General features: G+C 42.2%; 1 protein-coding gene across 2 annotated transcripts in view; it reads left to right on the forward strand.

Moving 5' to 3' along the window:
* The window catches only part of thrab (thyroid hormone receptor alpha b), a 108,708-nt gene that overhangs the window by 35,553 nt on the left and 59,705 nt on the right, over window positions 1–13,450 (forward strand). For both annotated transcript variants that reach the window (XM_068305507.1, XM_068305508.1), the window contains exon 3: window positions 5,974–6,052. The gene's annotated coding sequence lies outside the window, so the exon portion shown is untranslated. The remainder of the gene's footprint in view (window positions 1–5,973; window positions 6,053–13,450) is intronic.

Below are 13,450 nucleotides of genomic sequence, written 5' to 3' on the forward strand. Positions count from 1 at the left end.
GGATGTGAATGAGTGCTGAGAACAAAGTCGGGTTTCAAAAGTTAATTGCAAGTCAGGAAAATGCAGTTTTGGTAATTAATAATGCACCCAGAAATGGTGCTTTTAGATACCATTTGTGGCAGCTGCTAGGAGAAGAAAGTACCACTTGGGTCAATGTTCTCATAAATTTGCACACTTGTATTTGAATCCAGGTGATTTCCACCTACTAGCAGTTAGAAAGATTTCTTGCTGAGATGGTTCCTCATTGGCATCACTTTTTGGACCCTAAAGCTCTGTACATATTTAATAAAGTCTGGGAATCTGACAGATACATTTAAAATACTGGACTGAGTTGGCCCTTGGCGAATCGTACGTCTGCTGCATCATTAGCTTTAATTAGCATTCATCCTCGTGGCTATGTCCCCACTGTGGGAGCAATACAATATTCTTTTCTGCACCATTGATGAGGTCCTACTAATGTCAAATCTTTTCCAGATCAGGCCGATGCCGACTCTTCCTATGTGACCTGATGTGACGACTTCCTATTTAAAAAAAGGAAAAAAGTAAATGGCACATGAGCTTCTCACACCCGTGCATGGCGGGATGTTCAGCATGAGAGGGCCTCTCATGTTTTACGGTCTCATTACGTATGTTGTTAAGACACAAACTAAAGAGCTGAATACACCCACGGCCCCTGCAGTGTACGGGGTTATGTTAATGGCATGGCTGCACAAAGGAACTGTCTGCTTTAATTATGGAAGTGTCGGCCTCATGGCTCTTGCTCCCCTTTCCGTTACTTTGATATCTCGTCTTCCTTTTCCTCGCAGTTCCTTCCTTTTTCAGCGCCCCCACCCCCCAATGTGGATCCCCAGATTTACCCTCCCGTACACTGTGAGTCAAGGCAGACTAATCCCATGAATCAAATGTGTCACCTACTCTAAGCAGGAATGAATAGGCCCTAGATTACCACTGGACACTAATCGCGTTTAGCCTCCGTGATGATAGCTTCTGTTCTGGGCGGGGCTGTGGCTCGGAGGCCAGGGTGATTTAATGCATGTCTTGAGCTTTGGTGGACCCCAGCTGGTGTCATGCACCTGTTGAGCTTCCTCCTTCCTTTTCCTACCAGGATCCTCCAAAGGGAAAATGTTGTTGTGTCATCGCGAATATACTTTTTTTTTTTACAAAAATGGAGAGAAGTTTGTGTGTTTATGTACAGATGAATGGATTGGTACCGGATGGTCAGATGGACACCGACCTCTAACTGTCTTTCTGTTGCCACATTCACACATTTCAGCAATTTCTATTATTCAATGAGCCAATGCATTGGAAATACTGGAAGACCTGAACTTTATTCAACTGGAATCATTATTTTAATGCCATACAAAATCCAGCGGATTCCTGAAGTTTTGTAGAAACTGGACTATGAATTCTTGCAATTTTTACAACATTTTCATTTTAAACACATTGCATCCTGTTGAACATTTATTGTCAACATTCTTTTTTGTTTCGATTGAAACTATGCATTTCCTTTGGGTGCTCTGGAGCTTTAGCTTTTTCCTTCTACCTCACCCAACACCCTTCCCTCTCTTCCTCAACGAATACTTCATGCAAATACAGTGTCAGGGGCACGGTCCACAGCTATTTGCAGCTTGACCGACAGTAAATTTTCATTTTGACAAGCCCGTTGCACTGTCTTCTCTGTTTGCCGTGGCCCACCCCCTTCATCTCCTTGAACCATCCAGCTGTGCAGCCCCTCATCAACGACGCCTTGTGTCTCCTTGGTCTTTCAGTCGCTGTGACTGTCTATCTTTGTCATCTCTCGCCTTATTGCTGTCCTCCTCATCTCTCCTTTGGCCATCAGAGTGCTGTGCGTTTTATGACTGCCCATGTTCTAAATCCCGGCTTTCACCAGGACAAAACGACCGCCCTTGGAGCAACACTATGAACATGCTGTCAACCCGTCCCGCGCCCCCGTCCTCTGTTCCGCGGCGTGAATAGATTGACACACAGATGATGGAATAGAGAACAATAATTGTACGTTCTGTGTGTATGTGTGAGTGGGGAGGGGGTTTTTGGCATTCATGTCCATGTATGTGTGAATAAATGTTTTTTTCCAACAAACAAGCTCAGTGCTCATAGCATGTGAATTCATTCCTGATGTTCTTGGCCGAGACTCATGCTTTATAGGTGGGGTGAAAGAATGCATTCAAACCAAGAACATGTTTTTGTTTTGAACAACAGCTAAAGCTGCATGAAGAAACAATTTTTTGTCCCCAATTTACATCAGTTCCATATGAGCAATACAGTTCCCATAACCCTCTCATGCAACGACCATCACGCTGCAGGTCCTCCACGTTGCTGTCCTTTACTGACACGCACTGCAAACCCCATGTCAGATGACATTAGTTGGCTGTCCCTGAAGGCATCGGCTTGTTTTCATGTTTGGGGCGTTGAACTTTAGCCTGCAGTATGTTTCTCAGGGACATCATAAGAATCTCATGTCATGAATATAAAATTTAATCGTAATGAAAAACAAGGAAGCAGATGGATATACAGTAGATCTCCCACAGACACTTTATTAAAGAAATTATTGATGAGAGGATCCATTTATTATCTGGACACTTCTTTATGTTTGTTTTCAATTTGTGTAGTTCAATACTTGACATTAGTACAATATGAATATAAGGAATCTAACATTTAATAGACTTTCTTAATATATACAGTAATGTAGACCAGTAGTATTTGCCTTTAGTGTTGGCTTTAGTCGTCTGAACACCAAACCAACTCTATTGTTTTTGTTGGTTTTGGTTCTTCATTAAATCTGCGTGTCAAATAAATAAATGTGTACAATAGTGCTCAGTCCCTAATTTGCAATTCAAAGTGCCAACTAACCCTAACCCAGCCGTGCATACCAATAGTTTTAGAGTGTGATTGGTGTGCATTGACTTTGTAAAGTTCAACGGGTTCAATGAGAGCTACTTACAGAAACGACCCTTGTCTTTGTCTTACCTTTTTATTTGTGTTCATGGCTTCTTGATAAGTTTTGTCGGCTGTGTTCTGTTTTGGACATCACTCTGAAAAAAATGCAGGTAAACAACGCTGATGCAGGTTGATTAAAATCTTAAGCTGAAATTGGGCCCTCCTATATAAAAATTACACTTTGCAGCGATGGCGGTTTTTATGACATACCATGTTTACCCTTTCATGGCTCAGTCTGCATTATCAGTAGACCATCTCCCCCAAAGGCAAGCAGTGAGGCAGAATGCGATTTTTCTATCCATCATTCATTGTGCTGACAGCCCCCCCCCACGCCCCCCATCCTGAAGTTCAAAGCCTTGCATTTGCCACTAGAGAGGGGGTGGAGTGGTGAACTTGGGGCCCACTGATAGAATTTAGCCCCAAGAAATTTTCAGTTGACTGTCATCTTAAGTGGGGAAACTTTTTCTGCTTCTGTTTTGGACCGACTCGAGGCCACTGTGGTTATTTTATGTGGGGGGGATCCTAATGGTGAGGGTTTCACTTTGGCATGAAGTTAATGTCCTACCGAAGAATCCTCTCAGAATTACTTCTTTGTATGTGGAGAAAAAAAAAACTTAACTGTGATGCCTATCCCTTTTGAATGAAACCAGCTAATGACTATCTTCATTGTTAAATTGAAAAGTGGAAGAGGAAATTCTCTACTCTAAAATAACCGCCAAACAGCAATCCCACCATTTGATTAAAGCATCTTGCTGGCAGGCCGGTTCAAACACTCAACTTTTTTTACAGGGCTGCCTCTCTTTGAAATTGTAACGATACGGTGGTGATTTTGGGACCCAAAAGTCGGGCTTGGTCGGATAAGAATCAACCAGTCATGGTGAACACGAAACTCCGTCTTCAGCGGATCTTATCAAAGCTTCTCTTTCTTTTATCGTGTCCGGGCTTGTAAGACTAATTTAGAACAATCAGATTATCAGATGCTTCCATTAAGCCGCAACCCCTGGCTTCACATACCTTTGGCTTCAGAAACATTTCTATATCTTTAAATACCAAGACGTCAACATGAACAAAGATGCACTTCTTCATCAGTATCTTGGACTTTCATCTGGTATTTTCTTCATTAGTTTGTTGGTCATTTGGATGTGTTAAAGTTTTGGTCATGTCTGACCCAGTTCAGTTGGTGAGGTCTTCATCATATGGTGCGCTGCATTAACTGATGTTTCACTGGTATTGGATCGGATGTGCTCTGTATGATAGCTATCCATAGCTTTAGTGCAAATATAGCACAAGCATGTGATCGCACGGTATGCTAACTTTACTGATATCAGAATTCAGACTGCGCTCTGAACTCACCAACACTGTTCAGGACACACATGACCCATGGTAAGTGTGTGCTAATTTTTATTTTACGCTGACTGTTGATGCAATTGCATTATTGATGCATTTAAAGGGGGAATGCAGCATACGTTGCCTGGACGAATCCTGGTTGCCGATATAAAAACTCTACCCCACCCTCATGCTGTGTGCCTTTCAGACCAAGCTCTTTAAGTATGTTTTATCAGGAAGGCATCATATGACTGCTTCTCCATTCAGACTGTCTCCTTATTGTTAGCCCAGCTCCCCTCACGGTGAGCCACCTCCCTCCTTGTACCCTGTCTCGTTTGCCCATGCAGATCTACAGGGGGAAGAGCTCTCCAGCTAATTAGAGTCTTGCCAGTGCAGTTTCACTGCAACAAAGGGAGCTATTCATGTCGGCATGATGGAGAAAAGGTCGCACTGGCAGCGGCGATGGCATTGCTAGGAGGGTTTAGCAAAATGAAAAGACATGACTTTCAAGTTCACTCTCCTCCAAAGACGTCCAAGCTCTCAGCTCAGTGCAAAACTACGAACCCTTGTCTTTTTTCATCATTTTCTTCATTTGTGTATTAAACAAAATTAGGAGGTAATTTGATAACTGTGGCATTGATACAAGTTTCACTGTAGTTCATTTTCTGGGTCGTCAGCTCAGTTACTTGAAGTTAAGAGATCCAAATGGAGTTTGCCCGGCCTGAGATTTTAGCTAAATATCTTAAAGTAGTTGTGTCTAGTAATGCTCAAGTTAATTTCTGCTCATGTAGAACTATCTGTAATGAGCTGTACCTAATTAATTAGCTGCAAATGCGTATGATGCATTCACATTTGGTTCATTTGGAGCCCCAAAGTTCAGATGTCTGGGTGTTTGTGAATTCAACACTGGATCTGTTGGATCCCTTTGAGTGGTTTGTTCAGGTCTGAAAGCAAATGAACCAGGATTTTATGGTTGAACATAAATATATTATCTAAAGTACCAATATGTTAATTCAATAATCGGACCATTTGATCATTTGAGGAAGCTGTCGCATGAGCGAGATCTGTATCTGTTTCTCTGCTGTAACTCCTCTGACCCGAAAAGTAGAAGTTGACTTTATGGTGCACGTGAATGTCAGTCTGTGAAGAACTCCAGTTTTAGTGACGTTGAAACCAGTTCTACCAGCTATAGGAGGATGTAACTCATTTTGACACTGGAGTTCCGGCCTGTAAACTTACAGACAAACATGAAAACCAAACATTTATCCCTGGCCCAGAGAAACATTTTTACAGGAGATGGTTAAAGGTAAAACAAAAAGAGAAACAAGGGAAAGGAAAAGACAGGAAGAAAAGTGGAGACTGATAGAAATGGCAATTTGTGTGACAGTTTAGAAAAGAGGGATGAAAAACATCTCGAGAGGGAAAAGAGGAGGCAAGCAAAAAGCTGAAATGAAATAAATCAACAAATGAAAGAGGGAGAGAAATGGAGATACAAATGTATGCATTAAGAGTGAAAGGAAAAACTGAGGAAAGGTGGGTGTCCTGTGCTGCCCTTTGTACAGAAAGGCCTTATTTGCTTTCTATATGATATATCACTCACCTCCTCCTCCCTCTACCCTCTGTTCTTCTTTTCAGTCGATCATCCAGCCTACTGATTTTTCTATTGTGTTTTTTTTTTCCTCCTTCCAGGGCACAGACAAAGTGGACGATACAACGCAGGAGGCCCGGGGAAATCATTAACGGCACACAAACGCACACAATATGACTGGTAGGTTGGTTTCTGCCCGTCTCCACATTCACAGGCTCAGCTGCTGGTAATCATTCATTATCTTTTTGCACTTCTGCTGCGTTCGTCCTGCATCTTGATTACATATATCTCCTCAGCAACTGTCCCTGCAGATCATCCTGTAGCACCTATGGACTTGCAACTTCAATGAATTGCCATAGGCATCGAAAGCATTTAATATTTCCTGGATAACCAACAATGGTTGGTGTTCCATCAGCTAAGTAGCTCTGAGACCACAGCGTGCTAAAGGCGAACAGACGTAGGCAGCAGTCAGCTAGTGGACATATTGGAGCGTTTAGAAAGCAGAGAGTTAAATGTTTCCCCCAGGAGTCATTGAGGCAAAAGCCAGAAAGTGTATGTCAGACGTAGACGTGTCAGGTGGGCATATGTGCAAGTTCAAGCCAACGCTAATGTTGCTCCACAACCAGTTGTTTGCCGTAACGCTACGGAGAGTCATCAGTTGTGTTTCAAAGATTCATTGAAGTTCCATTTTGTAAGATTTTTCTACACGTAGACGTCGTGTTTGGAGTCCGTGGAACGCTTGAGGAAGACGCATTTTCCTACATACGCACTGAGCAGTGTCTTATGGTTACTAAAGTTAATGCGAGGGATATTTCTCACTTGACATTTGGCAAAAGGTAATGTCTGGTCATTCATTACAAACCAGACTAACGGAAAGAAGTTTTTCTCTGTGGAAATCAGGATGGTAGAAAATTTGAATAACCATAACAGCTGAAGTGGTGGAGCACCATGTTCCAATCTGGACTGGAAGAATTAAACTTAAATTTTTTTTTTTCTTAAGCAGTCAACTGATACCTCGCCTCTCCTCTTCGTCTTTCCTTCTCACTCCTCTCCTCTTCCCACACAGCTGGTGAGAATGGGGAAGCACATAATTGTGGTTTAATCCTGCTCTAAGTCCCTGCAGCATTAGGGAAGCAGCAGAGGGAGATAATGCACAGCACAGCTCAGGGAGGGAGAGACGGAATAACCCCAAAGCTGTTGGGACAGATGCTTGGTGAGAAAGGTTTTAATGGTAGAGTACTCACACTGGACCAAAGGTGACTGCTATCACAAATAGAGATGCTACTTGTGGGAACTGGACTTGAGTGATCTCGAAGCGAGCCAGTATGATTTGCATCTGGTGACGGAACCCCACACTGAAAGGGGTTTATCTTATCAGGCTACAAATTAAAAGTCTTTTTACAGTCTTATCCATCCCGTCATAACAGTTATACATCATCATTCTTCAGATAGAGACATAAATGGATTTAGGTGCACCAGCTTTAATGATTTTAATACATCCAGTGCAGCATTTTAAGTAATGACAGAAAGACAGAAAAAAAATTAATTCATTTGTATTTAATTAATATATAATATAAAATAATATGGTATAATATGATTTAACTGCCTTAAGACAAATCCATCATTCTATGTTTCAGTGTTGTCCATTATAGTTCCTGGTGACTCATGAGCCTCCTAAAAGCTGTGAAACGTGCTCCCTGTTCGTGATACCAGGAATGACCTTTTGAACATCTTTCAGGTCGAGCTTTTCTTTCGCCGCGGTCCGACTGGACAGCATCTCATTGCTCTTTGGCGAGATGAAGGTCACAGTGCATTAGATTTCTCCACAGAAGACGGAACAGTATTGGTAATGGGAAAAGAAAGTCATCGGCGGCAGAGGGACTGGGCCACGGGGATATTTTAGAAGGTGTGTTTAGCTCATGGTTGAGTCTTTCAGACCAGGAACGGGATGGTGGAGACGTTACACACACTTTCAGGTTCAAGGGTTGTGTGTGGGTGTAAGTGGCGGGTGGGTGCTGTGTGTATGACGTGTGTGTTCATTTGCGTGTCTGTGTATAAGTACTTTTGTGTGTGTTTTAACTAGGAGCCAGGCGGGGTGTTAGTCAGGGACAGAGGCAGGCGAGGATGTGGGATCGGTCCTCCATTGCTGGGCTGGAGGCAAGCATTCTTTACACCTCATAAATCGCACCTGGTGCTACAGGACTGCTGCTGACATTACTGCTGCAGTGCACACACACACACACACACACACAAACTTGCAAATACCTCATACACGCATGTCCAAACTATGTAGCACATGTGTATGTTAGCGTGTATATGTGGTATCTTTTATTGCACACATGCAGTGAAGTCAGACCCCGAGAGTCACTCATGTCAACAGCAGCAGCGAATTGGAAAAATAACGATGTACAATCCTTGTATCATATTTCATCCATCTACAAACACAGGAACAAAGTAAAGATAATCTGTCCTGCATTGAAGATTCACCAAATCCAACCCATAGAAGTAATTCTGCAGCCCGGAGTAAAACTAATCCTGTTTCGGATTCGTTCCAGTCCTCATCACAATCCAGTGACTTTTAACTCTGTGCTCTCTGAGCCCTTTTGGTAACATTAGGTGTCAATCATTTTTTTAGATCCTGTTAAGTCTTTCCACATGCACTACACACGTGTTGCCCTGCAGTCGTCATGTTTCTGAGAGTTTTTTGTGTGGTTTTTAATATCATATTCATTGAAACACCGTGAGTTTGTAGAATCTGAGCCAGTAGGTATTAAAAAATGGCTAAAGCTATAGTTAGATTTGATTAAAAGACAATGGAAAACTGCCCTTTTTTTTAGCTTTAATTTAATTTCACTCCCAGTGAATGTAATGTTTGTAATGGTGGGATTTGATTCTTATATAATTTGTAGGCTTTCAATGACATTTTCATTCCTTCGCAGATGAGTGCTTTTTACTTCACCTGTTCTGTTTGTGTAACATTTTTTTCCCCCCGTAAATACATCCCAGAGGCTGTGCAGAGCTCCAGAAACACATTTTACGCATGAATACAATAATACCTCTTCGCTCATCGGAAATTACTCTTAATCTGTTGCGCTGTCTTATTTTCTTATCAGTTAAAAAGCCGGATATAACGCCGCTGACAACAGTGCAAATTACAAAATAACCCTGAAAAATGCACAGTGAATCACTGGTGTAAGTGCAGCCAGAAGACAACAATTACTGGCGTGTGACAATTGGGTATTTGGTGTGTTATCGCTGCTGTTGTTGAGATTGTGTGCATCTGAGGCGTGTAAGGCAGGAAGGAATGCAGTACAGCCGGAGTCCATTATATATTTTTTCTGAAATTGTGTACCTTTTCTATTTACTGTCAGCGGCTTCAGGGGTCATTTCAGGTACATGCAAACATCCCCGCTGACCTGACCTCAGCTGTCCTGTGTATGTCACAGTGCATCTAATGTATACACCGCCTTAACCTAAAGAGCCCCTTGTGCCCTTGACAGATAAGATAAAGAAGAAGTCATGGGGAAAGCGAGATAAGCACGTCGTGTGATCATCACGTGTGGCCATACTTTCCTCGCAAAACAACATCGTTTACTGAGTGGCTTAATTATTAATATAACTCGCATTTAAGAGAAGAACAACAGCAGGGGGAGTCATCGGCCGCCGTCTCCACCTCAGTCCATCGCTCGCTGGACTACATTAGGATACATCGAGCAGACGTGCTTACGTAACCATCTTATTTTTATGTGTACAGCTTTAATTGCTCACTTTCTCGCTTTTTATCAACTATTTGCCTCTTTTTCACCCCAAACAAAAAAAATAAAATAAAAAAGTGTCTTAGAAAGCAAACGTTTGAATGCTGATTTGGATAGCCATTACCATGGCAACTGTCAAAGCTTCGAAGCATTTGGGTCAGCCTGACTTGTCACACTTGCACACCAGAGAAGTGAGTGGTCACCCCTTCCCCACCTCCCCCACCTCCATTCTCTCCTACCTATTTTTAACATGACTGTGCAGAAAGCACACGTTTGTGACTAGGCACAATAATAACTGTTGACAGCAGCCGAGTCACACCCACACCGACACACATACTCCACTGTGAACATTTACATGTAACCAATAAATAGTTTAAATTGATACTAATGTAAAAAAAAAAAAAAGGCATCAGTGATTAATTGAGAGTCGATCTCACACTCGATGTCAATCGATGTAAACACGGTGTAAACCGTTTCAGCCCTCACTCCTTCAGCCGACAGGAGACGCAGACGGACGCAGGAGATCTCGGTTTCATCCGCCTGAAAGTATCTTCCCCTGCTCTCCGTCAAGAGTATTATCAGCCGAGCTAATTAGCTGTGTGCCGCCGTCCTGTCCACAGCTCATTGATCCTGGGCTCCAATCCCGCTCAGGGGCTGTTTGCTTGGAGCTCAGGGGGGAATGGCTTCCTGGCAAACAGAGCAGACTCAGGCAGGCAAAGCGTTGTGGTCATCCAGGTTTTTTTGCCTCTTCTGACATATGCAAGCTTGACGAAAGATGCAAAACATTTGTGAGGAAAGACCACAGCGCCGACCCCGCAGCTGACTGCCACACTTCAGCTCTCCTGTTGATGTTTTTGAGTGAGTGTGGATGTTTACAGCTGTCATACACAAGTGAGTTTGGTGGCGGCCAAAGACCAGATTCATTTATTTTCCCCGTGACATTTTGTATTTGTGGACGAGTGCCCCCGTGATGCTGCCCCTGCTATTCCAAGACAGCATTCATTAGCTGTTTGCTGCTAACAGTATCATGTTAGTCCTTTCTCTGGTACATACACATAAAGAACCCCTGGGCATTGTATGTGCTTACTATACTGCTGCTACATTCTGTACCTGTTTCCTGAAAAATACGTGTTGGGAACTCTACTATTGCACTGTGAGCAAAACCAAACTGCACTGGGACGGATATTCCCATTGAGCTTATGACTGATGTTTTATTCAACAAATCAACTCATCAAAATCTTTTTGCAAATGTGTGTAATCCATACATTGGCCTGTATGTACAAATTGGCACGATCTGTCAGACTTTTATCCGCAATCAGCGCTGACACGGAGGATCAATGCATTCTCGGTTTTTGTCCTTTTTGCGGTATTTAAAAATGTCATCATTGAAAGAAAAGAGCGCGTTATTGTGTTGAACCACAACATGCTTGAAGAGCATTTATATCGATCTCCATTTCCCAGAATCCCCCGCTGATAATTCATGACATAGCAATCATTGTTTGATTTTTTTTTTAAAAAATTTTTTAACTCTTCCACACAAAATCCCTTTGAGGTCAGTGGCTCAGGCTGTCACTAGAAATTTCACTCTGAGTGAAATCACATCAGATAATGAACTGGAACAAATAAGCCTCCCTCCCTCCCTCTCTGTGCCTCTCCTGCTGTGGCCGTGTCGGGTGTAATGACTCGTCTCCATCCTTTCCCTGCACGACTCTTGACTCGTCTCACTCCTCCTCACAGAACCAACATCATCTAGCTTCAAAAACAGAAAGAGACTAACAGCGAGAGGACTGGCTTATTACCAGCACTGCACATGGAGAGCACCTAAAGACCGTTTGCATTGACTGTTTACATCTGCACCCGACTAAATTTGCTTGTGTTCTTTTTGCATCTTGCTTGCATGTGTTGTCTACTATGATGCACAACCCCCTTAGGACTTCAAGTATGAATGTAAATATTCACACATTGCACTTCATCCCGAAATGGCATCTGCACCTTGAAAACAAATACCATGTGTTCGGAATCTTTGGGATGACTGCATAATGAAATCCTTGTTACATTGCCAAATGTTTCAGGTCTTTTTTTGCACACTTGTCAAAATGTACTTTCCCTCCCCTTGCATATAAAGTACATCACCTGACCTTGAACGCCACTGGATGGCAGCCTGGCCATTGTCCTGTCAATCAGCTCATAAACGTCAATGGAAAGATGTGGGATGTTTTTCAGCAATGAGACGATGAGATGAAGCATGTTGCATGGGAGGACTTTTATCCCACACAGTTGGATACAGTGGGAGGTAGAACTTTAGTCCTGGACCGGACGAGTTATATATGTTAGTGTCTGGTTTCTGTAACCAGCAGTTGGGACCTAATTTGCTTGGCAGGCTTGAGTCTGGTCTTTCCTTGACATGAGAAATATGTTCGAAGTATGAAACGGAAGGTTTCACACTGTGGAGACCGATGGGGCCGGACAAGCTGAGGAAGCTGGTGAAGAACGGATGGAGATGGTACATATAAAAGAAAGTACATATAAAGAGCGGAATAAATGAAGTAGGTAGAGAGAGGATCATATTTTTAAAGACAATAATGAGGGAATGGGCGAAGGTTAAATGTGTGTGGCCTTTATGGGAATTGAAGACTCAAAAAAACCAAAAACCTGTACTTGTCTCTGAAATAGTTCTGTGATGTTACCCAGGAGAAGCTTTTTTACATTTAGAAACTGATTAGGGGAATTTTCCAGTAGCTTATTAGCTGATAATGTATAGATAGAAATCTGAATGGATAGATTTCACAGGCTAACAGCAAATCCTCAGACACATTCCTACGAATGGCATAGAGGCTACATTCATAGCTAATGGTCGGGATTGTTACGGTCCACCCACTGCACACGTCTGGCCCACTGTGTATCTGTTTGATCAGCTAATTATTGCCATGAAACACACACACACACACACACACACACACACACACACATTACCCATGAGACAGGTTTTATGCAGTCAGCCGCTGGGCTTTGGCTCCTCATTCCCTCTTTTCTGCTCTTCACCATCTCTCCTCTTCTGTTTCTGTTCTCTTCCTGTTCTCACATCAGCCTTGGCACCTCATGTATTATTAAAATAAAACAAGGACTGTACTATAAGAAGATGCACTTACTGTTAAAACTTAAAACTAAATTGCACGTGTCATGATAAGAGTGGATGTCTTAAGGTTTGACTGAATTTGAGAATTTCCATTCACTTCATTTGAAAGCAGTTAAGTTAAGCTGCTTTATTTCACTTTTAACTTTGATCTATGGGTTGGTTATATCTTATACTGTAGATTGGCATGAGATTTCATAAAAACGGTCTTGTCCCCAAAGAAGGAACCCTGAAGTCTCTGAAAATATGCCTTCCAGTCAGGCAAGCATTCATGGTCCCCAGAGGTTGTATCCATATTCAAATATACCCGTTATATTTTCCATGACTGTTATTCGAGTTCTACTGTGGGTGCTGTGAAATGTTTTAAGAATCTTGGATTGGTTTCTTTTAAACTTGCGTCAGACCTTTTTGACCCATTTTCAGATTAATGGCAGTAGCTTTAATCCCTTGATGGTTTATTGCCACCATTGTCGGGTACCGTTTTAAAGCTAGATCTGTTTTAGGACTACAAAGTGATCCTGTGTGATGTAGCTCAAAGTTGAACTTTTTAAAGCTAATTTCAAATTTAGTTTGGTATTAAAATAAGTCTTGTTTGGTCAGCATGAAAAATTTTCAGATTGATTTGATACAAAATTATTAACTAGTTGAGTGAATTTTACCACTCTCAGCGAGCTCATGAATGGGAGTGCA

This window comes from Antennarius striatus, chromosome 21 (genome assembly GCF_040054535.1).
Source record: "Antennarius striatus isolate MH-2024 chromosome 21, ASM4005453v1, whole genome shotgun sequence".
Taxonomy (NCBI): Eukaryota; Metazoa; Chordata; class Actinopteri; order Lophiiformes; family Antennariidae; genus Antennarius; species Antennarius striatus.